Raw genomic sequence first — 27,564 nt, 5'->3', positions numbered from 1 at the left:
ATTTGTTCCTCGCCTTTCTTGTAGTACATATGTGAGAATCTTATCCTCATAAAGAAAAATTGCTTTAGGGTAAATATAACCTTTGTCTAATTTTTTATTCCTCTTAAATTCATTCTTACTGTTCTTTGCAAAAAGTGGTCACTGTGGTGGTAGAGACAGAAAGATTTGGGGCAGATGGTCACTGGGGAATGAAGAAAAGCAACAGGTAATTATGAAGTAGGGGCAGTTTAAGTCCTGACTTGTCCCACTATTGGTTCTGTGGGCCAGAGATCCTCCAGTTCCTCTGGCTTCTGGTTGTCACAGACACAGCCTTGGAAGCGGTGACCATGGGGTCCCAGGGAGGGTGGAGAGGGACTGATTCCAGCAGCATCAGCTGTAGGAATGCAAACATGCTCTCTGGGGTGGAAGCAGCAAAGCCGGCCAGGAGCCTTCTGGGAGACTTGTTTTTAGTCCTCTTTAAAGTTGTAATAAAATGGTAGAAAGTAGTTGTGAAGCCTCCTTTGAGCAATTTTATCGTCTGTTCCCTTTGCCATAGCAGGGTAAAGTTGATAAACTGCTAAATAATCAACCTTTGTATATTTCATTAGAAAACTTTAAAATTTTAAATACTCACTTTATGGCCCTGATAAAGCATGACAGATACCCATTGTTGTCCTCATTGCACTCCTGTAGTGGGTGGATTAGAGATGCCTGCTTTAACGGCATGCTGAGGGGCTGTCACTGGCCTGGATTAGACCCCCAGTCCATGACTCACTGATTGGAGAGAGTAACTACTCCTGGGAAGCAACAATTTCACATATTTCAGGGAAGAGGCTGGGCCCAAGGTAGAAATGAAATCTAGTCTCTTGGGGTTGGTTGGGGGATATAAATAATATTTGTTGGGAAAGAACCACACAGATAAAAGTGGGTCCCAGACTGGGATGGGAGGAACCTACCAACATAATTATTAACCCTTTGGAATATTCATGTATTTGTTTGAATATGGGGATTGGGTCTTATTCATTTTGTATCCTCAGTGTTTTGTGCAGTGCCTGGCACATACTAAGTGCTTAATAAATGCATCTAATATACATTATGTTTGATGAATACGTAAGTGAATGAAAAGACAAACTGAGTAAACCTCAAATGGAATTGTCCTCTATATTAGTTTCCCAGGGTTTCTATAATGAAGTAGCACACACTGTGTGTCTTAAACAACAGAAATGTATTGTCTCATGGTTCTGGAGACTGAAAATCTGAGCTCAACGTGTCAACAGGGTCATATTCCCTTGAAGGTGCTAGGGAGGGATCTGTTCCGGTGCGCTCTTCTAGCAGTTCAACGCTAATCTTCATATGGTGTTCTCTTTGTGTGCATGCCAATCTCCACTGGCACCAGCAACACTGGATTAGGGCCCCACCTTATTTCAGTATGACCTCATCTTAACTAATTATATATGCAATGACTCTACTTCCAAAGTAAAGTCACATTCTTAGGAACTGGAGGTTAAGACTTCAACATATGAATTTTAGGTGAACACAATTCAGCCCTGAACACCCTCTTGGCTGCACTATGAATATAGTTAGAAGTTTAAACAGTCTGGATGCAGTGGCTCACACCTTTAATCCCAGCACTCTGGGAGGCCGAGGCAAGTGGATCACCTGAGGACAGGAGTTCAAGACCAGCCTGATCAACATGGTGAAACTGTCTCTACTAAAAATACAAAATTAGGCCAGGCATGGTGGCTCATGCCTGTAATCCCAGCACTTTGGGAGGCCGAGGTGGGCAGATCACGAGGTCAGGAGATCGAGACCATCCTGGCTAACACAGTGAAACCCCGTCTCTGCTAAAGAATACAAAAAATTAGCCGAGCATGGTGGCAGGTGCCTGTAGTCCCAGCTACTTGAGAGGCTGAGGCAGGAGAATGGCATGAACCCGGGAGGCGGAAGCTAAAAAAAAAAACAAAAAACAAAATCAGCTGGGCATGGTGGCACATGCCTGTAATCCCAGCTACTCAGGAGGCTGAGGCAGGAGAATTGTTTGAACTCGAGAGGTGAAGGTTTCAGTGAGCTGAGATCGTGCCATTGCACTCCAGCCTGGGCAACAAGAGCAAAACTCAAACAAACAAAAAAAAATTGAAATTGATTATAAAAATATTCAAAGGGCATTCATTTGTTCGGTACTTTTCTGGATGTCAAGAGATATAGGTTCTGGACTCAGCTTAGTTATTAAAAACTGTGTGAACACAAACAAGAATTTCAGTTGGGTTAACAAGGGGGCTGGGATATAAGGTCTTTAAGGTACTTTTTAGCTCACAATTTCTATAATGTTCTTAGCGATCCATCTGAAATACACTTCTTATATGTCTTCTCCTTAGTGTTCCTTGCCTGTTGCTGCACATTTAGATTAGACTTTCAGAATTCTATAGCAATTGAGTCCAGCAATATTTCTTTAAAGAGTTTAAGAACTTGGCCCTCCTGCTTCAAAGAGGCCAATGTTCTCAATTCATGAGGTCCAGGGACCACGTCTGTTTCACCTACATGAAATTTCAATAGCTACATCTTGCCTGGAACTCAATACCCAATAACAGTAAACACTCAATAAATACGTGTTGGATAAATATTGAATGAATGAATGTACTTATTTCCATATTATTTTCATAAGTTTTTCAAATGTGTTCATTCCATATATACTTAAATATTTTTTCCTCAGTATTCATATTCTGCTATAACTATGAATCCCAATGTAACTTAGAGCTCAAAAATTTCATGTTCAATGTCCATAAATCAAAGGTGTCTATAAAGTCCTTTCAAGGTACCTAGGGGATTATATGGAATATTTTAAGCATTGTGAAGAAATCAAGATATAGTAAACACAGCACTGTGTGAAGAATGGTGTGAAGCTACAAATGTCCAGTGAAATCTGGTGGAGAAAATTAGCACCTCTCTATGGACTTTTCTTAATAAATCTTATAGTCTCTATTTCTATTTCTATGTAGATATGTAGATGGTTCTATGTATTGGGACACTCATGAACTAAAAAGCATAGTAAAAAGCTGAGATTATAGAAAACATCAATTTCTGTGTTACCTCAATGTTTGGATACAATGGATCATGTACAGTACTCAAGGAAGGGTGCATAAAAATAGTAAAGAATACTTTATGAAATATAAAAATGTTCTTGTTATTATTATTTAAAGCCCCAAAGAAAATTGGTCTCTAATACTATTTTCAGGGATTTGACATTATTTCTTTATTTTTGGTGCTTGCGATTTAAACTTGTCCTAGTGTATTAGTCCATTTTCACATTGCTATAAAGACATACCTGAGACTGGGTAATTTATAAAGGAAAGAGGTTTAATTGACTCATAGTTCCACTTGGCTGGGAAAGCCTCAGTAAACTTACAATCATGGCAGAAGGCAAAGGGGAAGCAAAGACCTTCTTCACATGGTGCAGGAAAGAAAGAGGGAGAAGTGAAGAGAGAAGAGGCCTTTATAAAATCACCAGATCTCATGAGAACTCACTATCGTGAGAACAGCATGGGGGAAACCGTCCCCATTATCCAATCGCCTCCCACCAGCTCTCTCCATAGACAAATGGTCATTACAATTCAAGATGAGATTTGAGTGGGGACACAGCCAAACCATATCACCTCGTGAAATGTAAGAAGTATTATTTCCAAAGCTGCTGTCTCATCTCTGGCTAAGCCAAGAGTCTTTGTACTAACCTATGAATTCTACCAATAACAGGACTGCTAGGTGTGATAGCAAGCAATGTTTATTAGGTAACCTAATTCTTGAAAAATTTTAATAATTTGAGGGAGAATTTTAAGTCAGAGGGAATAGGATCCCAGGAGTATTTCATTCCTCCTGTTTCCACCTAACCCAGTAACCCCCTTGCTAGTCAAACCTCAACTTGCCATTAGCCTGAATTGGGGGAACTGCTTGAAAAATCTTACAGGGTACAAAAGGTGCCTCGTCTTACTAAACACTTAAAGGAAACAGGACTCTTGCAGCGATAATGTTAGAAAATTATATCTAGTTTAATTTTTCTCCTACATCCTGGTTTCATTTATGAGACTGTTCAGTTCTCTGAGGCTGTAGCTGAAAATCAGGAAAGCCTTTCTGCCAAAGAAGAAAAGTTTCCATTTGACAGAAATACTGTTCAGAGTGATTGATTTAAAAGTGCTGAACTCATATTCAGAGTCTGAAATCCAGGAACTGCCAGCTGGGTTGGGATTCAAAATTACAAGGCTGGAGTGAGTTTCTGAGTTGGGATGCATTAAGCAGTGGGGGCAATTGCTTTTCTCACCTGTCTCACAAGGGAGGGAGAAAGGGAAACATTTAAGAATTAAGAAAAGAGATCGTTGTACTGTTGAGTTACTGCATCTTGCTCTGCTAGAGGCAGAATCACCATTTGCATTTAGTAGGGAAACTTTCATGAGGAATTTTGATAACTATGAATTGTTTGAAAGGGTAGTTGGAGAAGACAAAATAAATAATAGAGGAGGAAAACCGTATAGACCACTCACTTTACTAAGGCTGGACATACTAAATATGTAGGTGTCTGAGAGCATAATGGACCTATTTAAAACAAGCAAAGCATTTCCAGGGTGTGACTAAAAGGAGTTGGTCTGCTGGAAAAAATAGCTTTTGAATATTCTGCAAGAAACAGTAAGCACGAACAATGGTGCTAGGAGATTAGGACATGTAATGTTAACTTACTCTTTTAATTTGTGTACTGTGGTTTTTAACAGATGGATTTATCAGTGGTTTGTTTCTTCTTCCTTTTTTTTTTCCCTAACGCATGCCGAGCTATTTCCTTGCATGCCATTTTAAATAAAAATATTTTTAAAGGGGACACAATGTTAAGGGAGATGTATAAATAAGGCAAGTGCTAATTACAGTGTCTAAAAAGAATGTCTTTATCCTGTAAATCGCAGCACAACTGCTTACACAGAGAATGAGAGCTCCATTCTGGAGCTGCACTTTCTATCAAGTCATGGAGTATAAATCTGGGCAATAAATGATCAGGAGGTACTGTACTGTGTAACTTGTACAATGTTCATAAAAGAAATTAATGAACAAATAAATATTCTCTGATGGACGAGCTGGCAAAAATATATCTTGCAAAAGTGTCTTCCTCTTTAGTTGGAGAGTATGGCACAAAAGTGACATCGCTTTGAACAGTGTGCCTCGCTTCACAGAGATTAATGCTTGAAAAGTAATCTTAGTGCCTGATCAGAGAGCCTTGACATAGACCATACCCCTGTGGCTGTCAGTGGGGGATCTGCCTGGGGTGAGGATGCAGGATCAAGCTATTCTCTCACCTTCTGCTCACAAAGGCACCAACCTATGTGAAATTCTCAGAGACCTAAGTATTGATTTGTATCCACAGAAAGAAGTTTGTGGGTCTTCACTATGAATAGAAGTAACCCTACAAGCTCAAAAATCTGTAAAGGCAGAGGACTTTTGTTAAAGAAGTGCTCAAAGAATGTCAATGTCGGTTGATGTCCTATGAGTTCTGGTTGCACAGTGCAGAAGCATTCTGATCTGGTTTCGTTGAGATAGATATGTAGGGTGCACCACCAGAAACACCACTCTTGGGATGTCCATTTCTTAGGCAGGCATATACAAACGCTCTATGGCCTATGCCAGCCAGTCTAAATTCTGTGGTGTGGTCTTTAACATTTTAATTAATATGACTATGCTTCGCATTCATAATTACATCCCACCATTTCAAAACGGAAGTATTTTTACTTTTTTCTTGCCTTCCACATAATCTCTGGGTTCAACCATCATTCTTATTTTCCTGTCCCAAGCATTGCGCATATTGCTTCTTCCTTGGTCCTACACACACCTTCCTCTCCAAGCACATATTCCCAGGCCACCCTGTAAGGCACACATTAGGCCCCCATTTCTCAGGGTACTATCCCATGGTGATTTCTCCATTCCTTAAACTTTTGGTTTTAGAACTTGATAGCACACTGAATAAATCTTTCTTGTAATTGTTTCATTTCTCTTCACATTATCTTCCAAAGTAGGCCTAAGCCTTTTGAGGTCAGAGTCAGTATTATACAAGGCAGTTACATGTCATGCGAATATTTAAAGTAGGCAATTTGATATAGTGCAAGTTAAAATATTAATAGCTCTTCACTTTATGCACAAAATTTGAAATAATCATTTAAAATTAATTTATAATTTTAAAATGTCATCAAGAACCTCTAATTTCAAAGTTTTATGCTTTAGTTTTACAGTAGTATCTCTTTAGCTGATAAGCAGAAATCTTTTTTTTTTTTGGTCAGGATCATGTGAACCACACGTCTGTTTACCTGCAACAAAATGCTTGCAAATCATTTTGGTAAACTATTTTGAAGTTATTTTAATCGTAATATAATTATGCTTTTTAAATTATAATGTATTAAAAGGGGATTCATGTATCAGCATTAATACTTTAGCTCCAAAGAAATGTGCCCCAAATAAATAAACTTTGAATTGGAAGTTAGATTTGATACGAAGATACTAAGAAAGCCAAATAGTCACCATGATATGCTGTGAATCATTTAAGACATAGTCCTCTGTGAAATTCTAGAGACAGCATGGTGAACAAAAAAAGCAACATTAAAATAAACACATTTTAAAATTCTCAAAAACTGTAAAATAGTCCAGCCAAAAATGATTTAAAAATGGAAAAAAAAATAAATCCACCTGGTGTTGTGGCTATAAGATCAATACCCCCAATCTGCCCAAGGCGATAATGGCCATAGATGTATGAATGAAGTCTGGCATGCCATCCCCTGCTTTGTATTTATTACATTAATTATGCAAATTTGGAATTCTGGAGAAACACACACACCTTTCTTTTGCTATGTTGTTTTCTATAGCATAAGGTTGCCACATAGAATATAGGATAAATTTAAATTAAATTTAGAATTTCAGATAATTTCAGTTAAATTTGAATTTCAGATAAACAACAAAGAAATTGTTGGTATAAGTTTTCCCCAAATATTGCATGAGACCTACTTATAATGAAAAGTTGTTCACTGTTTATCTGAAATCCAACTTTAACTGGGAGTCCTCTATTCTAGAACTAGCTGGATGATTTGTAGTAATTAAAACTCAATGAGTATGTATGTGCTCATGTGCTCATGCACGTGCACGTGTGTGTGTGTGTGTGTGTGTGTGTAAAACCTAGCTTGGAAGATTTTTAATTATAAGTTATCTGGCATAACCTTCTACCTAAGACCAGAATCTAGTTTATAACATCTCTTTTAGATTATCTCTGATTTAACACAGTAATGGAATTTACTCCACTAAAAGATAGCTATAATGATTACAATTTTAAAACAAAATTATCTCCCAATCTTCCTGCCCTCTCCACAACAGAATATATATGTACTCACTATTTCATATGTAAAGATAGGTGTGTCGTTTCATCCTCTAACCCCTATTCCTGTTTCCCCACTGTTTTGTTTTCTTTAGGCTGAGAATATTACTATTTTTTTAAACTATCCCTCACAATAATTTAGTTTCCAGAGCCTTTACTAGTTCTCGTAATAACTGACATTACATAGCCTTTGAAGTGCACTGTTGCGTAAGAATCTCTGCTGTCTGTCTGTCCCCCTCTATCTCCTCCACCACCACTGAGCTGGGTGCATAGGAAATGCACAATATTTTCTCTAGGCACTTCATGATTCTTCAAGCTAGAATTATCCTGTCCTTCCTCTGTTGTCCAAATACTTTCTCTTGGACACTTATTCATACAGTCAAAAAATATTTTTGGGCACCTACTGTCAGCCAGGCGCTGTTCTAGGCTTGGGAGACCAGTAATGAACAAAATAGACAAGGCACTGCTTTAATTGAGTTTATGTTCATGTGGCAGAAGAAAAGAAATAACCTAAAATTATATAATTTATCTGGCGGCGATAACTAATCTGAGGACAAATAAAGCAGGATAAAGGGGATGAGGGCCATGCTGATGAAGGTGCCTTTGAGCAGACACCTGAGGAAGAGAGAATGTGAACCACACAGATATCTAGTAGGCAAAGAACCACAGAGGCACCAGCCCTAGCAGCACATTTGGTGTATTCCATGAATGGCAAAAAAGCCAGTGTGCCAAGAATGGAGAGACCGGGGGTGTAGGGAGGAAGCAACAGGAGAAGAAAGATGTAGCCTGAGCCACATTCAGGTTATTTCTGAGTGACTCTTACCTGAAATGCAAAACAATCAATTCCTGTAGGACCAGGACCATGTCCTAGGCAATGTGGGCATATCATCATTCGTATGCAGATCTGGTTAGAGCATTTATTCTCCATGGATTACAGCTTTGATGTGGCAAGTCAGAAGGGCTGACGAGTTGCCCTTCTTTCCCTCCTTGCTCCACTGAAATTTCCTCCTAAAGATGAAAACTTGAATGATTAGAGTGGGCTTCTTCTATCTAAGAGAGATGTCATTTGGCTGAAGCTACAACAGCGGGTGCATCTGCTGGCTAAAACAGCCAAAGAAATTCTTGCTCTAATGACGCTGGTAATCTATTTTTCTTAGTAGCACCCACAATTCTGCCTAACACATAGTAAATTAGAAACAAATGTTTGTTAAATAGAGTTGTTGAGCCACTCAATCCACATTTTTTCACCTCCATTCATTAGGTTGATGCTATTCGGTAACTTCAAAAGTCTCTTCAATTCATTAAGGATGGAAGTTTCCTAACTCATCCTCTTTTACATGATGCATTTGTTGACCATTCTTTTCCCAAATGTGACATTTTTCAAAGATTCTTTTAAAATTTTAATTCAAATTGCATCAACTGGCTATCATGAATGACCACTGGAAAAATAACAATGGCAATTTCTTTAACCCAGTTCCTTTCTTACTTCAGATGATGCCACTGTTAATAGATAACTCCACACCTGTGTTCATTTGTTCTAGTATTTTCTGCTCATTACCAACAGGCACAAATTGACCACAGAAATAATAACATTTTGTTTCCATCTGGTATTTATGTTATGCATGTTTGTAAAATTCCAAGTCCTAAATGCCTGAAGCAAGATGAGTCTTCTTGACCCACTGGTGATCTTTTCTTCTCTCTCTGGAACACCCATCTTCTTTCCTGTAAGCTGTAATCTCACCTTTGAGCTGGCAGGCTTTTAGAACACTCTCAGGACTTTCCTCTGTTGCCCCTCTACTCTTGTCCGATGAAGCTTCTTTCCATTTCTGTCTTCTATAGGACTTTTTCTTCTGTGTATATTGTGGTTGCTCAACAAATACTGGTTGACTGACTAGTTTGTATCTATCAACTGCCTCACTTTCTTTTTCTTCAAGCATCACTTTCTACAGACACCTATTTGATAAAATACCTCTCTAGAGATATCATCATGAATACACTTGCTCATAGCTGGCAAATATGCTTAAAGTTACAAACAAAGGGATGAAGTGGGTTAGGGTGAAGAGAGAGTAACCAGAAAGCCCTCCGTTGAGTTAAACCAAAGGAAGTCCCATTTAAACTTAAATTCTCATTGTGAGCCATAAAATCAGTACTTCCAAAGGTTCTTGGTCTGTCCCATATGATAGATGATCAGCAGATACATTTTAAGAGGCGCCACGTCCACAATCCACAAAACTTTCTCTTTTAGTAACATTAGTTTAAAAAAAAAAAACAAAAAAAAACAAAAAAAACCACCCCACCACATTTATCTCCTTGCTAAGCTTAAAGCAACAAGAAAATGATGTCTGGTTTCTTCTTGCCATGACCTGTCCTCTTTCTTTTTTAACCCAATGATAATCTTACTTTTACCCTGAATCAACATCAAGATGAACAGTTACCTTCAAGTGCAAATGGAGAGGACCAGGAAGGGATTTAGGGAACTCATAACTGTTGCCCAGTGGCCAGTCATTTCATTTCTGGAAACATGGTCTTCAGATGTATTTATTCTTCTGGCCCACATGGATGTTCCCAGAAACCATTCAGTGTCTCTCCTCCTTTCTGTGTTTTCCCTAAATTCTACTATGGCAGTCTGGGCACACGTCCAACATCAGTAAACGAGAACCTCTTCGTGCACTCCAGGTTCAGCATTGCATACCAGCAGTTAAATGCTGTCTTCCCTATCCCACATCCAAACATGAGCATATACAATATCAATAAGCTGTGCCTTTCATCTTCCCAGCACTATCGAGGTGTTTATATTTGTGTGGGACATTTAAGCAATTCTAGCCAATGGGCTTTTGTGTTAGGGTAGGCCCCAGGCAGGGAGCAGACTCGATTGGAAACGGGAACTGAAAGTGTTCTTGGTAAAACTCTCCCTCTGCCCAAATCGAGCTGTCTAACTCAATGCCTGACCTTGTTTAAACAGGTCGCCTCAGAATTATGGAGCAGTTTGATAAGCTGGAATATACTAATTTACTGGCCATTAAAAAAAGAGGAAATTTTATTATGAATTACTCTGCTTTCTTGAAAACTTTTTTTATAATTAAAAACATCTGGGAGGCATTTTAATATATCATAAACAAGAGGAAATCCAAAGCACGTGACTTCTAAGAAAATGATGCAAATAGAATTCCTTGCCAAAATTTACTGTAATCTGTTTTGCTTTTTTTTTTTTTCCGGGGTGGGAGTATAGAGGTGGGGGATTCAGGAAAGGAGGACAAGGGAGAATAGCATTGAGCATTCTGCAGAGAAAACAGTTATTTCAAATTTAGTCTACTGATATTTTTGGCCAGTGTTAGAAGGCATTACACATTGGCAGAACCTCTGAAATATATTTGGTTTCTTTTTAAAAATTAGTCATTTTACTGGTAATTTTTTTTTTCTGAAATGGACAGATAATTAAATAAACACAAACTGCATTAGGAGGTTGTAATAAGATGTAGAATCAGAAAGGATACATCTTTCAGGGTGAACTTAGGTAAAGAACAGACTATTTGCTTAGTGTTTTACTCTTTTGATACCCATTTTTTATTTGTATAATAGCGTAATAAGGTCACATGCATTTCTAATAGATATCCCCTGAAATTTGCTGCTACATATAATACTTCAGATATTTCCCAATTTGCCTTTCATAAGAAAGGAAATAAGCTAGCTTAAAATATAAATGATACGTTTGGGGACTTTCTTCTTTAGTTTAAACATGGAGCTATATGAAAAATAAGCATCAAGCTCAAGAATTGCATCATTTTAAAATTGTGTATAACACACCCTGCAACACCCACATGCTCACCCTTCCATAAAACAAACTTAGCAATAACAACGTGGCCAATGCTTACCTTGTTTGGCTTCCAAATATTGGATATACACTTAATAATTCCATGAAAATAACAACATAGTTTGTTTGGTGTAGAGTATATTTTAAGTGTACAAAGAGTTTATAAAAACTCACTGCAGCACTCTACATCTGTAATTATACAAAGTATGTGAAACAATCAGTGACATTTTAAAAGACACAGGAACTTCTTATTTTCCTGAATACATTCCAGATTTGGTTTTGAGGAAAAAGCAGGAGACCTGAGGGAACATCACCCTGCGTTCAAATCATGACTTTGCACTTTATAGCAGTGACTTCTTTGAGCTTCACGTTCCTCACCTCTAAGATGGGAATAATAGTACCTATATTTTCCAAGAATTAAATGAGATAATATATACAAAGGACCTGGTAAAGTTTCTGAAACATAATGGAGTATTGAGTGATAGCTGCTATTATTATTATTGATAATGTTGGTATTAATATTATTGTCCAAATACTCTCATAAAGGACCAGCTTGTGGCAAGATATTTTGGTTTTTGTTCTCATTTTATTTTGGGGGGTTGCTCTTCTGTCTTGCCTCTTTATGTTCAAGAAGTTGATCATTTGATTGAATGACAGACTCATCCCTTCTTCACATTTTGCCATGTGGGTGTGGGCTCTGACCCACACGCAGACACATTAGAAGAGTTAGATGTCCTAACATTCGAGAATTTTTTGTCTATGTAGGAGAGCAATTAACTCTAAAACATCTATTCACTTAATACTGACATTGTGAGTGATGCTGAAGACAAGAAATGAGTGAGACAACTTTCCTGCTAGGCTACAGGAGGTCAAGGAGTATTTGTCTCTCCGAGCATAGGTAGAGGTATAAACAACTGGCTAACTCAAAAGGAGGTCATTTATGTTGACTGTGAGGCTTGAGGGGTAGGTCAGTGGCCAAGGTATACTTGAATGCAATGTGGGATACTGAAATTAAATTCATAAAAGTCAGCTAGGGTCCTATTCACAAATACCTGAAAAGAAAAAATATTTATAGAAAAATGTTATGAATTAATTAAGGCAATGAGGGATTAACAAGTTTACATTTTCCAAATTGTTAGAGCCAGCTATGGTTTTATATTCCAACTCTATAATTGTCTGAAGTGAAGCATTGAGCAAGTTATATAATCTTTCTTAGTTTTGATTTCCTCACCTGAATAAAGTAAATAATCATATGTATTTAGGGTGTTAAGAATTTGGCAGGTGGTAACATTCAATGATAATGTCTGTTGTTGGTCATTATTATTATCATCATTAAGAAGGCCTAAGGACTTATCGAATTTACAAATCATTTTTCTGCAATGAAAATATAATTCATATCATTTATTAATTTATACATTCCTCCTATATTATTATGAAATTTAGCTGGTGTGTGGTCAATAGCCATAGAGATAAATTTCTACAGTATTTTTAAAAATATTTATTATTATATGCCTTGAAAGTTTTAATTATTTACTAATTTCCAAGAAATTTATTGAAATATATAGAGAGCTTAGCCCTTTCAAAGACAACATTCATTACTCTACAAACTTTATGTTAAACTAATGTTAAAAAAAAGCATCATTTAAAACTGATATTCGAAGTACATGATAACGATTATATTTACCACTCTTCTGATTCCTCTTCCCTTATTAGGAACACAAAAAAACCAGCCTGAAGAATAATTGCTCAACGACAGATTTGGTGAGCAAAAGCAAAACTTTTAGTACCAAGGAAATTACAAGGGTAATTTGCATTGACTGGTTTAAACAACAGTCTGCCAACCACACTAATCTGAGAAAATATTACACATAGACATGAAAGGAGTAAAGCTAAAATAACGCTTTTTTAACATTCATATTTTAGAATCATATATCTCAAAATAGATTATCAGATGTGTTAATGGGCCTGACTATTTCATTTTAACACAATACCAAAAAAAAAAGTTTGTGGAAGCTGCACTTTAAAAGGCTTTTGTAAGCCCAAATCCAATAATTGTTAGCTATACAAGAAGCATACAGCACATTAAAACCTAACATGAGAGAGGTATATTTAGTAGACCCAGGGATTTCATCATAAGTATTGCAGTGAGGAATGTAGTGTAACAAAAATTAAAGCTATTAACTGCAGACAAAATACTAATATTTAATGAAAATATGCTTCTTTGAGAGAAGCAAAGCAATATATACTAGTAGATATAAAGGAAATATTAACAGTTAGTTCACCAATTCTGTTTAAGCCCTGACGTGTTATCTATAACCTTCATGGGATTCAGAAATGCCTTTTTCTCATTTTGCATTTTAGCTTATGGTGATATTCCTTAAATTACAGTATCTGTCCTATGGTTTAACAATGGTATTGTCAACCAGTCTGTGTACATACATTTTGAAGAGATATTTAGTTTTTGCTAGTGGAGCTATTTCCGGATCAGAGAGTAAAACAACAGAGAAATCTCTCAGACCAATGTTTAAAAACAAACAAAAATAGGAGAAAACAAAAAACACCCACAACCAAAACTCTCTAGAATTAGAACAAAGTAAGTCTATTTAGAACAAGGCGAATATATTCAATGGTCACTAGCTGTAACCTTATGTACTTAAGGACTTAAGGATGTCAGCCATCATGTAATAGATAAACAAGGATAAAACAAATTTAAGGAAGTTACTCAAACTGCCCATGTTAAAGTATTACTGCTCTAAGAGGTCATCAGTAAATTTTAAAACAGTGCCCAATTACTCTTTCTCTGTGCTCAGTTGCTGATGCTATCTGCCAAGCTATAGTCAAAGCCTGTAAATAAATAAACCAATAAAACCCTTGGGGAAAAAGTTATTAATCTACCACACAGTGATCTTGTAACTTGGAAAAACAAACTTTTGAAAATACAGAAGTCTCCCCTTATCCGTGGTTTCACTTCCTATGGTTTCAGTTACCCTTGGTCAACCATGGTCTGAAAATAGGTGAGTACAATACAATAAGATATTTTGAATAGTCACATTCACAGTCACATAACTTTTATTACAATATATTGTTATAATTGTTCTATTTTATTCGTGTTATTGTTGGTCATCTCTTACTGTACCTAATTTATAAATTAAACTTTATCGTAGGTATGTATGCATAAGAAAAAGCATAGTATATATAAAGTTTGGTACTATTTGCAATTTCAGGCATCTACTGGGGGTCTTGGAATGTGTTCCCCATGGATAAAGGGTGACTACTATAAACTTGCAAAATAATAGTAGGAACAGTGCCCATCTTTCTGTCTACAGTGTTGATAAAAACACAGGCGGTGTGGTTTATTGATTTAATGAAATAATGTTGAGCCAAACTGGGTGTTGGGTTTTTTTTGAGAATAAGACAGACTTGGGCTCTGTCCTCATCGAGTTTATAGTCTAAATACCCCTACATATCTTCCCTTTAATATCCAGGGAAACAGTCATCCAGCCATATAAACTCTGCCTAGAATGTAAAGAGCAAGAGCATGCACAGTCATCAATAATGTTGCAGAGGTGGGAAATGTGAAGATCCAGAGATAAACCTAATCTTAGCAGTAGTTCTCAATTTCTCAATGAGTAATATTACAAATCAGAAAAAATGTCTCATTTCTTCCTTCATTATAACATGTGAAAAAATGAGAGGCTACTAGGCAATTTTGAAAGGAAATGTGCTATATAAATCTCAGGTGTTCTCCATATCAAATGAGTCAACACGTTTTGATTGCATGACCATTAGATGCAAGAAGAAATTCATCATGCCCTAGCCCATTTTTTTAAATGGAATATAGCATATTCACCAGAAATCTTAATAAAAGACAGAGAATAATAAATAATAAATCCTACTATGAAAGTAAACACTGTAGGATGGGTCCTCAGAAGATGAAAAAAGGTATTTTGACAGAAGAAGTTGGCTTTGGGCTGAGATTTAACATATAGGTAAGATTTAGGTGTGTGGAAGTGACAAAGGAGGGGGATCCAGGAAAAAAAAATAGACACAGAATCAAAAAGGCCTCTATTTAGTCAGTTGAAAAGTTTCATCCTCCAAATTTTACAAAGTACTATTTATGATTCAGGTACAAGCTAGGAGCTCAGGATTCTGAGGTCTGTGACAGGAACACCTAGAGACAGGCTACAGTGGGATTGGGAGCCAGATTATGGCTGATCTTTACTGAAAATTACTGACTCTTAACCTTGGTCAGCAAGGAGAATCACTGAAAACCTTTGATTATAGTCCGAGCTGGTCCTTAAGAAGATTAATTTACCAGCATGTGTCCAGTGGATTAGTGATAAAGAAAGCACTGGAGAGGAATCTGGTAAGAATTAGTCCAGAAGTAATGGAGGTGGTAAGGTTTGGACTGATCTAAAAATTAAAGGATTTGACATTGAATGGATTTAGGACATGAAGGAAAAAAAAATTGTCCAAAATTACTTCTTCAGTTTCAGACTTAGGGTGACCAGGAGGGTGGTATGACAGTATTCAGCAGTGTGCTAGAAAAATGTTCAAAAATTGGCCTTTAGAAAAGAAAAGAAACCCTGATTTGTAGCATCTGCCATTATCTGTGGTGTAAATACTCCTCACATGGCTGACTTCAGGGCTGGGGAGAGATGCAAACCGTGAGCCCTCAGAAGCTGCTGTGAGCCAGCTCCAGCACAACACTCCTAGAAGCATTCGCAGGAGGTGCAGAGGAGGAGATGTGAGAAGGGTGTCAGGGACTTCAGCTTTGAATTTAAAGCTAAAATTAAAGTGATTGATGGGAGCTCCTAACTGGCATTGTTCAGCAAACAGTTGGAAAGTCTGGATTGTAGTCCAGTGGAGAAGTCAGTTGGAGAGAGGGCTGTGTGTGTGTGTGTGTGTGTGTGTGTGTGTGGTGTGGTGTGTGTGTATTTATGTTTAGGGGTTGTCTGCATAGACATAATACTCAAAGTACATAAAATTACCTACAGAGGGAATGCAAAGAGAGAAACACTGGAGATAATTACAGAACCTTAGAAAATAGCTGTATTTAGAAAGCAAGAGGAGGCAGAAAAAGAATAGTCTGGAGAGATAGGAGGCAAATCAGAAGAGTCCTACATTCTATCAACCAAGGCAAAAAACATTTTAGGAGGATATGGTTAAAGTGTCAAGGATGGTTGTGAGGTCAAGGAGAATTAAAATGAAATAAAAGTCATTGGGATGGGTCTTTTTAGGCCACTGAAACCTTGAAGGAAGCAGTTTCAGTAGAGTTGTGGATTGAGAGAGAGTTTTAGCAATGTACACATATTCTCATTTTTCCAATAAATTTGGCAGTGAAAGGAATAAGAAAAGATGAAAGAATAGCATCTCTTTTTTGAGTTATTATTATTTCAATGGAAATTTAGCTGCAATATTAGAAGAAAAACAAACTCTTGTAAGCCTCACTAGTAGCAAGAATGGCTTTATTCCAAAGTCAGAAATGTGCGGCCCCATCAGGGCTGACCCTTGTGCTGCCTGTTATGAGCTATGAGTCTCGCTTAGTCAGACCACTGGGGAGAAGAAAGACTCATGGACAGCTGTGACCAAGCAAACAGAAGCAGTGGAATGAGCCAATATCAGTCACTGAAGAGGAAGAATATGACAAAGCATTTGCTTTATGAAAAATACGGGGGTGGGGGGAAAAAGGAAGGCAATGCCAAGAACAAGTATCTGAAAAAATACATTTTTCTAGAATAACTTGTAGTCTTCATTCAATTTAAAGCTTAACATAACAGAGCTGTCCTCTGAAACTACAATGCTTATTTTCCAAGTCATTCTCCATGTTGTTTTTCTTCTTGCCTGGAACAGTCTTCCCTGACACATATTATTTGCAAGTTGCTCAGATAACCTACACCTTTTTACCTGTACAAGAAATAATATAGAACAATAAATATCTATCAAGTAACTATTTCAAGCAATACATGCATGTGGACACATTTATTAGTCTTCCATTTTATTCTGACTATTTAAAGTATGCATTTTGTTACTTATATTTGAAGAGCTATGACCTTGTTTATTCCTGTTATAAACCTCTCTTCCCTATATGGTATACAGAATTAGAGGCTAGTTTAAAAAGTATTAGCTGATGCTTGTTGAATTGGATTGAAATAAAAACAAATGAACAGATTTTCATTGAAATCTTAAGGATAATAATACAAGGAAGCTGTTGTGTAACTGAAGATAAACTGTAGTATATCTTTTAAAACACTTTGTTTTAAAAAGTAGCTTCTCAAGAAAAGGAATGGTTCCTCTAATAAATGAATTTGGAAATAACTGAAAGATAAAAGTAATTTATCAATATCAGCAGTTTTGACTATAACAAGGATAAGATTTTTTGAAATAAATTAGTTGACCCTCCCCTTATTCAGCCAGAGGCATCCATTATCTCAGGCAGGATTTAGATTATTAAAGCAGGAACACAAAGTGGAAAAAAGTCATTGTTCTAGAAAGTCTTTTTTTTTTTTTTAATAAATCAGTGTTTAGTAAGACAAAAGTCTTGTGAATCAGGATTTGTGGCAACAGAAAGAAGTTTTCTGGCTGGGTGTGGTGGCTCACGCCTTTGGGAGGCCGAGGCAGGCGGATAACTTGAGGTCAGGAGTTTGAGACCAGCCTGGCTAACATGGCAAAACCCCATCTCCACTGAAAATACAAAAAAAAAAATAAAAATAAATAGCCAGGGGTGCAGGAGCACGCTTGTAATCCCAGCTACTTGGAAGCTGAGGCGGGAGGATCACTTGAACGTGGGAGGCAGAGGTTGCAGTGAGCCGAGGTCGCACCACTGCACTCCAGCCTGGGGGACAGCGTGAGACTCCGTCAAAAAAGAAAAAAGAAAAGAAAAGAAAGGAAAAGAAAAGAAAAGAAAAGAAAGATTTCTAAATTCCAAGAACTTCTTATATATCCAGATTAAGCCTTCGAGGTATGAAAATATGCTTTTAGTGTAAAGAAGAAAAAGAACTTGATGTAGGGAAAGATGAACTTCACCCAAAAGAAAACAGAAGGTATAGTACTGATAGCAGTTCTGAAAGAATTCAAGGGAAATGAGGTAAGAATTCAAATGGAGTGTCCTGGCTTTCCCCTCAGGAAAATGCAAAAGGGAAGAAAAGTAGGGTCTGAAACTCAGATAGGTTTGAAAAATTCTCAGTACTTGATGTTTCGTGGCGTTGCTCAGAAAAGTTACAGACCTCTGAGAAGAAATACCTCAGGCCAGCATGATGATAACCATGCCATATCACCTACGGTGTTTTTAGAAATTTCTGATCTGTCATTAATCGGAGAACCCCTGAGAAGAGTCTTCGCAGAGTGACTCACATCGGCACTGGGGCGACCTTTAAGGAGGAGAAAGGGCAGCATGGCATGCTGAGGCAGAGAAAGTGGCAGTGTGGAAGAGATCTACAAGTTCTGTTATGGATCCAAGAGGCACGGGAAGGCGGAATTGAGATACAATGGACCTTCAACAGGACCAACAAGGTGAGGCTAGGAGCAGATGAAAGGAAGCTGCCCAGAGATTATGCACAATCAAGAAGAACTGAGTAGGCCAGTGAAACTTAAGCTAGACATTTCCTTGAAGTTCACCAGATGTAAATTTCAGCCACAGCACAATACCTATCCCTCTCCACTACTCCCTGGCAAAAAGCCGTATCAGCAATTTGGTGGCCATTAGTGTCGGATGCCTAATGACTGGAGGAGACCAGACTGCTTTTGTCAGATCATAGACCAGCAAAGATGTGGACAGCTTGAAACCCTTCTTCCTTTTTGCAAGCAAGGCACAAAAGCTTTTCCATGAATCCAGGTACCATCTTGAATAATAGGAAAGGGAGGAGATCACTAAGAAGAAGCTAGACTGTAAATTGGCTGAATATTTATCCAAAATACTTTGTTTTAAATGCACAAGTCTGGGATTTCTTACCAAGTTTAAGTTTGTACTCCCCAATATCCAAATGGGATAGTGGGATCTGAAAGTTTAGACTAGTCATAAAAAATAAGTGGCAGCAATCATTTTGTGCATTTTGAATCATAGTCTATACATTTTCATATAAAAACTAACAGAAGAGTAAAAAATAATAGGAAAATATTGTTTAGTAGAAATCGTTTTTTTACTTCCCATGTTCTTTGTCATTTTAAATCCTTCCGTGAAAAGTGGAGAAAAAAATAATTGAGAAGAAAGAATGTTTTTTTTTGCCTTGTGCTAGACAGTAGAAGACACAAAGCAGTGAAATCTGAGTACCAGTGGTCATATGACAAGGTTCAAGCTAAATGAAAACTGTAGTGCTACCTTTAGGAAACGGAGTATAACCCAAAGAATTTTCGGCACCTGAAGCATTACAAAGGAAAGAAAGAAGTTTATTTTCTAAAACAAAGTAGCTTCAATATAATAAATTAGGGTAAAATTTATTGAAAATGCAGTATCTAGGAAGTTGTGTTCATTTAAATCTTGCTCCAAAATTGTATTCTTGTTCAAATGGACTTGGAAATGTTAAAATTTACCCATGTGTAATTGTGTATCGCTTAACAACTAGAGCATGAGTTAAGAGAAAGGCATCATTTGGTAATTTCATTTTTGTGTGAACATCATAGAGCATACTTACACAAACCTAGATGGTAGAGCGTACTATACTCATAGGCTATATGGTGTAGCCTATTGTTCTGACCACCATCATATATGTAGTCTGTCTTGATGTTGTTATGTGGCGCATGATTGTATTTATGTTACTTATTATAACTAATGTTTTATTTTATAAGACAAAGCTTAATTGAGGAAACCTACTATCCCCTTATCTTCACGGGATACTTTTCAAGACCACCAGTGGATGCCTGAAACTGAGGACGGTACCCAGCCTTATATATACTATACACAAATTTATTTTTCTGTCTACAGTATCATAGAGTATTCATTCTTACTGTGGATCTTAGCAACCTCAGCATATGATTTTTTTTTTCCTTTCCTCATTGAGAACTTTTACCTTTTAGAAAAGTCAAGAGAGCACTTTATGGCTTCTTTTTTAGCATATCCAAATTGCCAGCATCACTACTCTTGCACTTTGGAACCATTATTTAGTAAAATAAGGGGAACTTGAACACAAGCACTGAGATATGGCGACAGTCTGATCATCTAGATGGCTACTAAGTGACTAATGGGCAGGTAGCATGTCTCGCATGGATACACTGGACGAAAGGAGAACTGGGCGGGACAGACTGCATGAGATTTCATCAGTTTTGGGAACGGTGCACAATTTAGAACCTATGAATTGTTTATTTCTGGGACTTTCAATTTAATATTTTTGGACCTTATTTGGCTTTGAGTAACTAAAGCTCCAAAAAGTGAAACCATGGATAAAGGGGACCACTGTACATGAAATTCAGAATTTTGTAACTGTACGATGCCTTGTAGAATGGGCTCATATTCATAAGCTGGACATCTCCAATAACCTGTTGGTAGTTACCCAGACAAGAAATGTAGTTTCAAGGACAAGTCCCAAAGCTGTCAGGTGGCAACAAATATCACATAATAAAGTCATGATTTTATAAGTAATCTCTATAGGACATTCTGATTATTGTAGAAGTTGATGAAACCTTGTCAAATTTGGGGTTCTTGTTTTTTAAGTTATAGAAATAAAACATTACCTGGAATTACTTCTATCTGACTGAATCTTTTGGTTTATTGAAAACAAAATGTTGGAACAGGTAGTGAAAATTTTTTATTTATTACTGCACAGTTCTTGTGATGCCGCTGAAAAAGTCACGCATATTTATCGTCATATTGTTTTCCTTAAGAAAAAAAGTAACCATTCATAGCTCTGTAAGAAACACATAATGCCACAAATGTTTTTAAATTTCAATAATAAAAACATTAAAATAACTTGGTAATTGTATCTTCTTTAAAATATTTTCATTCTCAATTCCCTTTTTTTCTCTGCAAAACATTAAGAAAAATTTTGAAGTTGAAACTTCACCACAGTTGTGCCTTAGGTGAAGAAATGGAAAACTATAGAAGTAAAACCCAGAACATTAAAGGAAGAAAGACACATGAGGTATATGAATCTGCAAACGTATTCACTTGACTGTTAATCAACAAGTGAAAACAAGATTTCAAATTTCTGTCCATTAAGTTTGGTGGGAAAGTGTTCGGCTTTATTTTTGTTAATACTTAACGCTGGCCACCGTGCAGCAAGAGAGATCTCATCCTTAGGTAGTGGAAGCATAATTTGATGAAACCTTCCTGTAAAGCCCTTTGAAAATGTGCATTGAATGTCTACAGATGTTCACAGGGCTTAAACCACAATTGCCATACCTGAGAATCCATCTTAAAGATATATAGGTAAGTCAATGTTCCATGTACAAGCACTTTCACTACATATTTATTATAATAGAAAAATGAAAATAACCTAAATTTGCAAAGATAGGAATCAAATAAAAAAACAGTTATTTTGTTTTGTTTTGTTTGGCTTGCTTCAGTTTGAAGATGCAAAACTGAACTCCTGAGTTTTTGCCAACTGATTTTCTATCGGACAATATCAAACTTGACATAATGGCCATTTTATGCTGTCGTTAATACATTTGTTAATGAAATAGTTTGCTATTGATTAAGAACATGTTTTCAAGGAGTATACAAAATAACAGTAAAATGCCAACCATAAAATGTGTTTGTATATGTGTGTATTTGGGTGGGAGGGAAAGAGAAATAATTCAAAATGCTGATAGAAATTACCTCTCAGTAGTAAGATAATACAGCTTTTGTTGTCTTCTTTAACTTCTCTGAATTTTACAAATTTTCTACTATTAGACTTTATTCATTTCAAACTCAGAAAAATATAAGATTATTAAAATTAAACTCAAAATAGTTCCTGAAAAAAAATACCTGGTATATTTTACAAATAAAATTCAAATTTCCCAAACTCACCTATTTGTGTATAATATTCTCTTATTAAACATTCTCATGAAAACAGAAATGAAGATCAGAAACCTTCCAAAAATGTTGGATACTGCCCCCAAATCATGAATAATGAAAACAATATTTCACATTTTTCTAGAAATCCACATTTTTCAAAGTGGTTAAATATACATGCATTATCTGCCTCTTCTGCCCCCAACCTGTTTCATCAGAGAATCAGAGTCTGAGTTGGAAGGAATCCTAGGAGCCAACCAATTGAAATCCGTCTTCGTGCAAGAGAATGTATTATGACACCCCTGAGAGAGCGCTTTTCAACCATGTGAATGTTTTTAAAGCTTATAACACCACAAGTCATTTTTGCTTTCTGGACAGTTCTGGTTATTACAATGTTCTTCTTATATTAAATATACATACACACATATGGAAAAACACCAACTGGCTACTTACTTCATACTTCCTTGTAGAAAAAGACTTTGTCCATCTCCAGCCTTGAGCTTCAATTTCTGCTAGAAATTAGGGAAGACAGCTGACATCAAGAGATGGAGGTTAAAGCTGGTTACTAAAATTGTGATCCACAGAACACGTGCCTCAAAGCACTTGAGAACCTTTTGTCAAACAGATTTCCAGGCCCTACCTGAGACCTACTGAACCAGAATATCTGGAGGTAGTGCCCAGGAATATGCCTTTCCACAAGCTTTCTAATTACTTCTTGGATGTCTGGATGGGTAGAAGGCCCTGAGAGAAAGGAAGCCATTCTTAGATCTAAGGGCCATTTCATTCCAGCATCGATCCATTGTTAAACTATTATTCATTCAACATCAATTATCCATGACGTCAGGCACCATCCCTGAGAGCTGAGGATACAAAGATGGAGAACATATGGTGTCTACTGGTGAGGAGCTCATTGCCTGGCATGGCAGCATGTGCTCTATCTAGCTGGTATTAGAATTTGACGCTTTTTCCTTTGTTACCTTGCTCTAAGAGGGAATATCAATTGAAAGGTATCTGCTGTTAGCATAGATGCTAGAATTTATTTAGCTAAGAACTGAATCTGATGATTACAATCAGGCTTTGCCCCTCTTTATTTTGCAAATTATCCCAGTTAAGAGTATCCCCATCCTCAGCCTGGATGTCTTTTAGGGCCTTTATTTATCTTTGTTTTATTTTCATCATATATATATATGAGGAAATATACACATACACACACACATGTATATACATACATACACACATATATAATTTACCAGATGAACATAAAAATTTATATTTATAATATATAAATGTATATATTTAACCATTTTAAAGGGAACAATTAAGTGGCATTCATAATGTTGTGCAACTACCACCTTTATCTAGTTCCAAAACATTTTCAAAACCCCAAAAGGAAACCCCATATCCATTAATCAGTTACTCTCCATCCATCCTCCTCTCTGTGGAAAGGAAACCATATTTTGTATGGCTTCTTTTTCAGTTAATTTTTCACACCTCTATACCCACTGCTGAATTAAGGCTTTTTAATACTGAGAGATTGTTTCTGGCTCCATCCACATTCATTCTGTACAATGTTCTACATTGTGGGAAGCTAATATCATCTTATTTTTCTACTTCTATAATGAACACCTAACTTCCAGATTATCTGATGTAGTAAGATATTTTTTGTGATAGTTATGGCATAAACTTTGTTAATTATAAAAGTAATATATGTGTGTTGTGAACATTTAAATATTATATAAATAAAGTGACACATGAGAATCTCTCATAAGTCCCCTATATTTACCAGAATAACTACCAATAACAAAGTGCTGTGTAACATTTTAGACATTTCTTGATTCAGTTACATGCATATCCCCTCAAAAGTATATTACAATATAATTATATCAATAAACAGTTTTACCACTTGTTCATTAATTTTATGTTTCATTTATTCATTTATTCTTTCAATCAATATTTATTGAGTGCTTATTAGATGCCAAGAATTCTTCTAGGAGATAAGGATAAAGAGGTGAAAAAAAAAAAACCATGTCAGCATTTGTCAGATCATTATTTGAAATAAGAATATGTCATTTCATTGCCTAGATGCATCATGATTTAACACAATTTTTTAACTCTACTGATGGACAGAAAAGATTCTTTTAACCAACATTTATTGAATATTTACCACACACCAGGCACTACACTGAGATGAATACATTTCTCTCTTGTTTTTATAACTAAAATTCAAATAAAGTAGTGTTCAGCTTCACTTCTATAGTGCCAAAATAACCTCTCTTTCATATTTGAAGCAAAGTTGGGATTTTGAAAGTCTGCAAGTGAAGCAGTCTTAATCATTCCAACTGTGTGCTCAGAACTATGGGGAATATATTTACCCATCCCTAAAATATTGTACAGCAGAATAAATAATCAAAATAATTAAATCTTTCTGACCGGGGCACCAATCATTCAAATGGACACCTGACCAGTGAGAACAGATAGAGGCTATAAAAAATGAATGCTTATCAGCTTAAGTATATATCCTAGTATGCACTGTAGGAATATCCAGTCTTCAGTTTGGTTGAGTCCTTTCTGTATCTTTTTCTGTGTGGTTTGCTTATTTGTTTTGTTTTGTGGGAAATGGGCAAAATATTTGTGCTTTTTCATTTACATATTTGGCTATGTGGAAACCCGAGGGAATGAATCATTCTGGATAGCTGAAAATTTTAATCATTTTTGATGGAAATCTTTCTAAAATGGATTTCACACTTCCCTGCCTTCTTAAACAGAGTGGATGGAATGTAATTAATCTTTTTTGATGACTTGGTTTTATCATTATGAACATTAATGACTGTGTGTGCTATCGAGAGATGATGTCCTCAACACTGTGGTATGCAGCATGGTCTGGGGTCCTATCAGTCTCTGAATATTTGTCTCTAGGTTATATTCTTCCCTCACTGGTGGACCGTCAGTTGTCACTTCAGCTGACAGTGAAGCAGCACAGTGTGAGTGCAAAAAGGTAGTCTTGGGAGGAAGAGGAAGTTGCATTCAAATTCCAGCTTTTGATTTTGGGATCAATTACTCTCTAATTTCAATCTCTTCATCTGTAAAATGATCACCATAACCCACTTAACAGAAATATAATAAATATTAAATGATGGGTCTCATGCATAGTGCAAAATAAACATATGTTAGTCCCTGTCCCCTGTCAGGGTGCTGACTTATAAAAACATATTTTCTGACTACATTGCATTTTCTACTTTGCTGTGGGACTGAAAGCTGGGCAGTGCAGCTGATAGGATTGTATGCCAAATAAGATTAAGGAAGTTTTGGGGGGACAAGGGGTACCAAGAGCTCTCAGTTTTATTCCATATAGACTTTGTGACATCAACTTCAAATCTTTAGGTATACGGTTTCTTCTTCTTCTTCTTCTTCTTCTTCTTCTTCTTCTTCTTCTTCTTCTTCTTCTTCTTCTTCTTCTTCTTCTTCTTCTTCTTCTTCCTCCTCCTCCTCCTCCTCTTCCTCTTCCTCTTCTCCTTCTCCTTCTCCTTCTGCTTCTTCTACTTCTTCTTCTCCTTCTTCTTCTTCTTTTTGACAGGGTCTTGCTCTGTCACTATACTAGAGTATAATGGCACAATCAGTGTTGAGGACGTGCAGCCTTGACCTTCTGGGCTCACGTGATCCTCCCAAATCAGCCTCCCAAGTGAATGAGACTACAGGCACGTACCACCATACTCTGCCAATTTTTAAAGTGAGGTGAGGTCTCACTCTATTGCCTAGGCTGGTTTCAAACTCCTTGACTGAAGGGATTCTCCCACCTTGGCCTCCCAGAGTGCTACAGTTACAAGAGTGAGCCACCACACCCAGCTGCTATAGTTACTTCTTGAATCCTAAGAAATGTTCTGCCTCCACAAAATAGAGTGCTAGAGGGAAACATAAAACTTAGGTATTTTGAAGTCCATACATAATATGGATAATGTTTTACATCCAGTGAATATTTAATTTTTAATATAATAATCAATGAAGATCCCATGGGAAAGGTGACATTTGAAGAAAGACCAAAACAAGCAAACCATAGATATTTGGCAGAAGAATCTTTCAAGCAGAGGAAATAGTACATACGAAAGGAGGGAAAAACTTGTGTTCAAGAAATGGCAAAGAGTCCGAGAGAGTGGAACAGAATAATTATGTCAGATGTTGATGAGAGCTAAAGACAAAATCAAGCAGAAAGGGGCATTGGGAGTACCTGGGCTGAGGTACAAAGGACGGAGTTGAGGTGGAAAGGATGGAGTTAACGTGCAACTTTAAATAGACGATTACATTAAAGATGATTGGTCTAAATGCTCCAATTACAAGACAAAGATTATTATTAGATTGGATAAAAACATAAGGTCTTGTTTATGCCTATAAGAAATATACTTTCAGTATAAAGACACAAGCAAATTATAAGTAAAGGATGGAAAAAAGTTATACATATCATGCTAGCATCAATCAAAAGAAGTTTGGAGTGACCATATAAATATCAGACGAAGTAGATCTTAGAGCAAAGATTATCACCATGGATAAAGGAGATATTTCATAATAAGTGTGAAATCATGAAGAGGATATAATGATCCTAAATTTTATATATCTAATAACAGCTATACATAACACAAAATCTATAGAATTTCAAGGAGAAATAGATAAACACGTAATTATAGATAGAGATTTTCATACTGCTCTCAGTAATTGATAGAACAAGAAAGCAGAAAATAAGTGAAGATACAGATGATTTGAAAAACATACCAACAATCTAGATCTAGGTGATGTTTATTATACAACTGTCTTAGTTTGTTTTTGTTGCTATAACAGACTACCATACTGAAAAATTTATAAAGAAATAAAAAGTTTATTTAGCTCATGGTTCTGGAGACTAGGAAGTTCAAAAGCATGGCACTGGCCTCTTTTGAGAGACTTCTTGCTGCATCTTAACGTGGTAGAAAGCATCACTTGGTGAGAGGGCAAGAGCATATGTGTGTGTCAGATCAAATGTCTCTTTCTCTTAGAGAGTCACCAGTCCCATCATGGAGGCCCCCACCCTGATGATCTTATCTATCCTAATTACCTTCCACAGGCTCTACCTCCAATCAACATATGAATTTGGGGATTAAGTTTTCAAACCATAGCAACACCCTACCACAAGACAGCAGAATATACTTTCCCCCCATTGCACACAGGGTATTTACCAAGATAAGTCATTTGCAAGGCAATAAAACAAGTGCTAAAAAACTTAAAAGGATTAAAAGCATACAAAGTATATTTCCTGATTACAATGTAAATAAAAGTAAATTAATGAAACAAGCTCTGCAAAATCTTCAAATAGTTGAAACTAATTAACACAATACTACATAACTCATGGATCAAATATGAAATCAAAATGGAAATCAGAAAGCATTTTGAAATCAATAAACATGAAAACACAGTATGTCAATTTGTGGGATGTAGTAA

This window comes from Macaca mulatta, chromosome 1 (genome assembly GCF_049350105.2).
Source record: "Macaca mulatta isolate MMU2019108-1 chromosome 1, T2T-MMU8v2.0, whole genome shotgun sequence".
Classification (NCBI taxonomy): Eukaryota; Metazoa; Chordata; class Mammalia; order Primates; family Cercopithecidae; genus Macaca; species Macaca mulatta.
The sequence above is the reverse complement of the archived record's forward strand: the minus strand, read 5'-3'. Positions refer to the sequence as shown.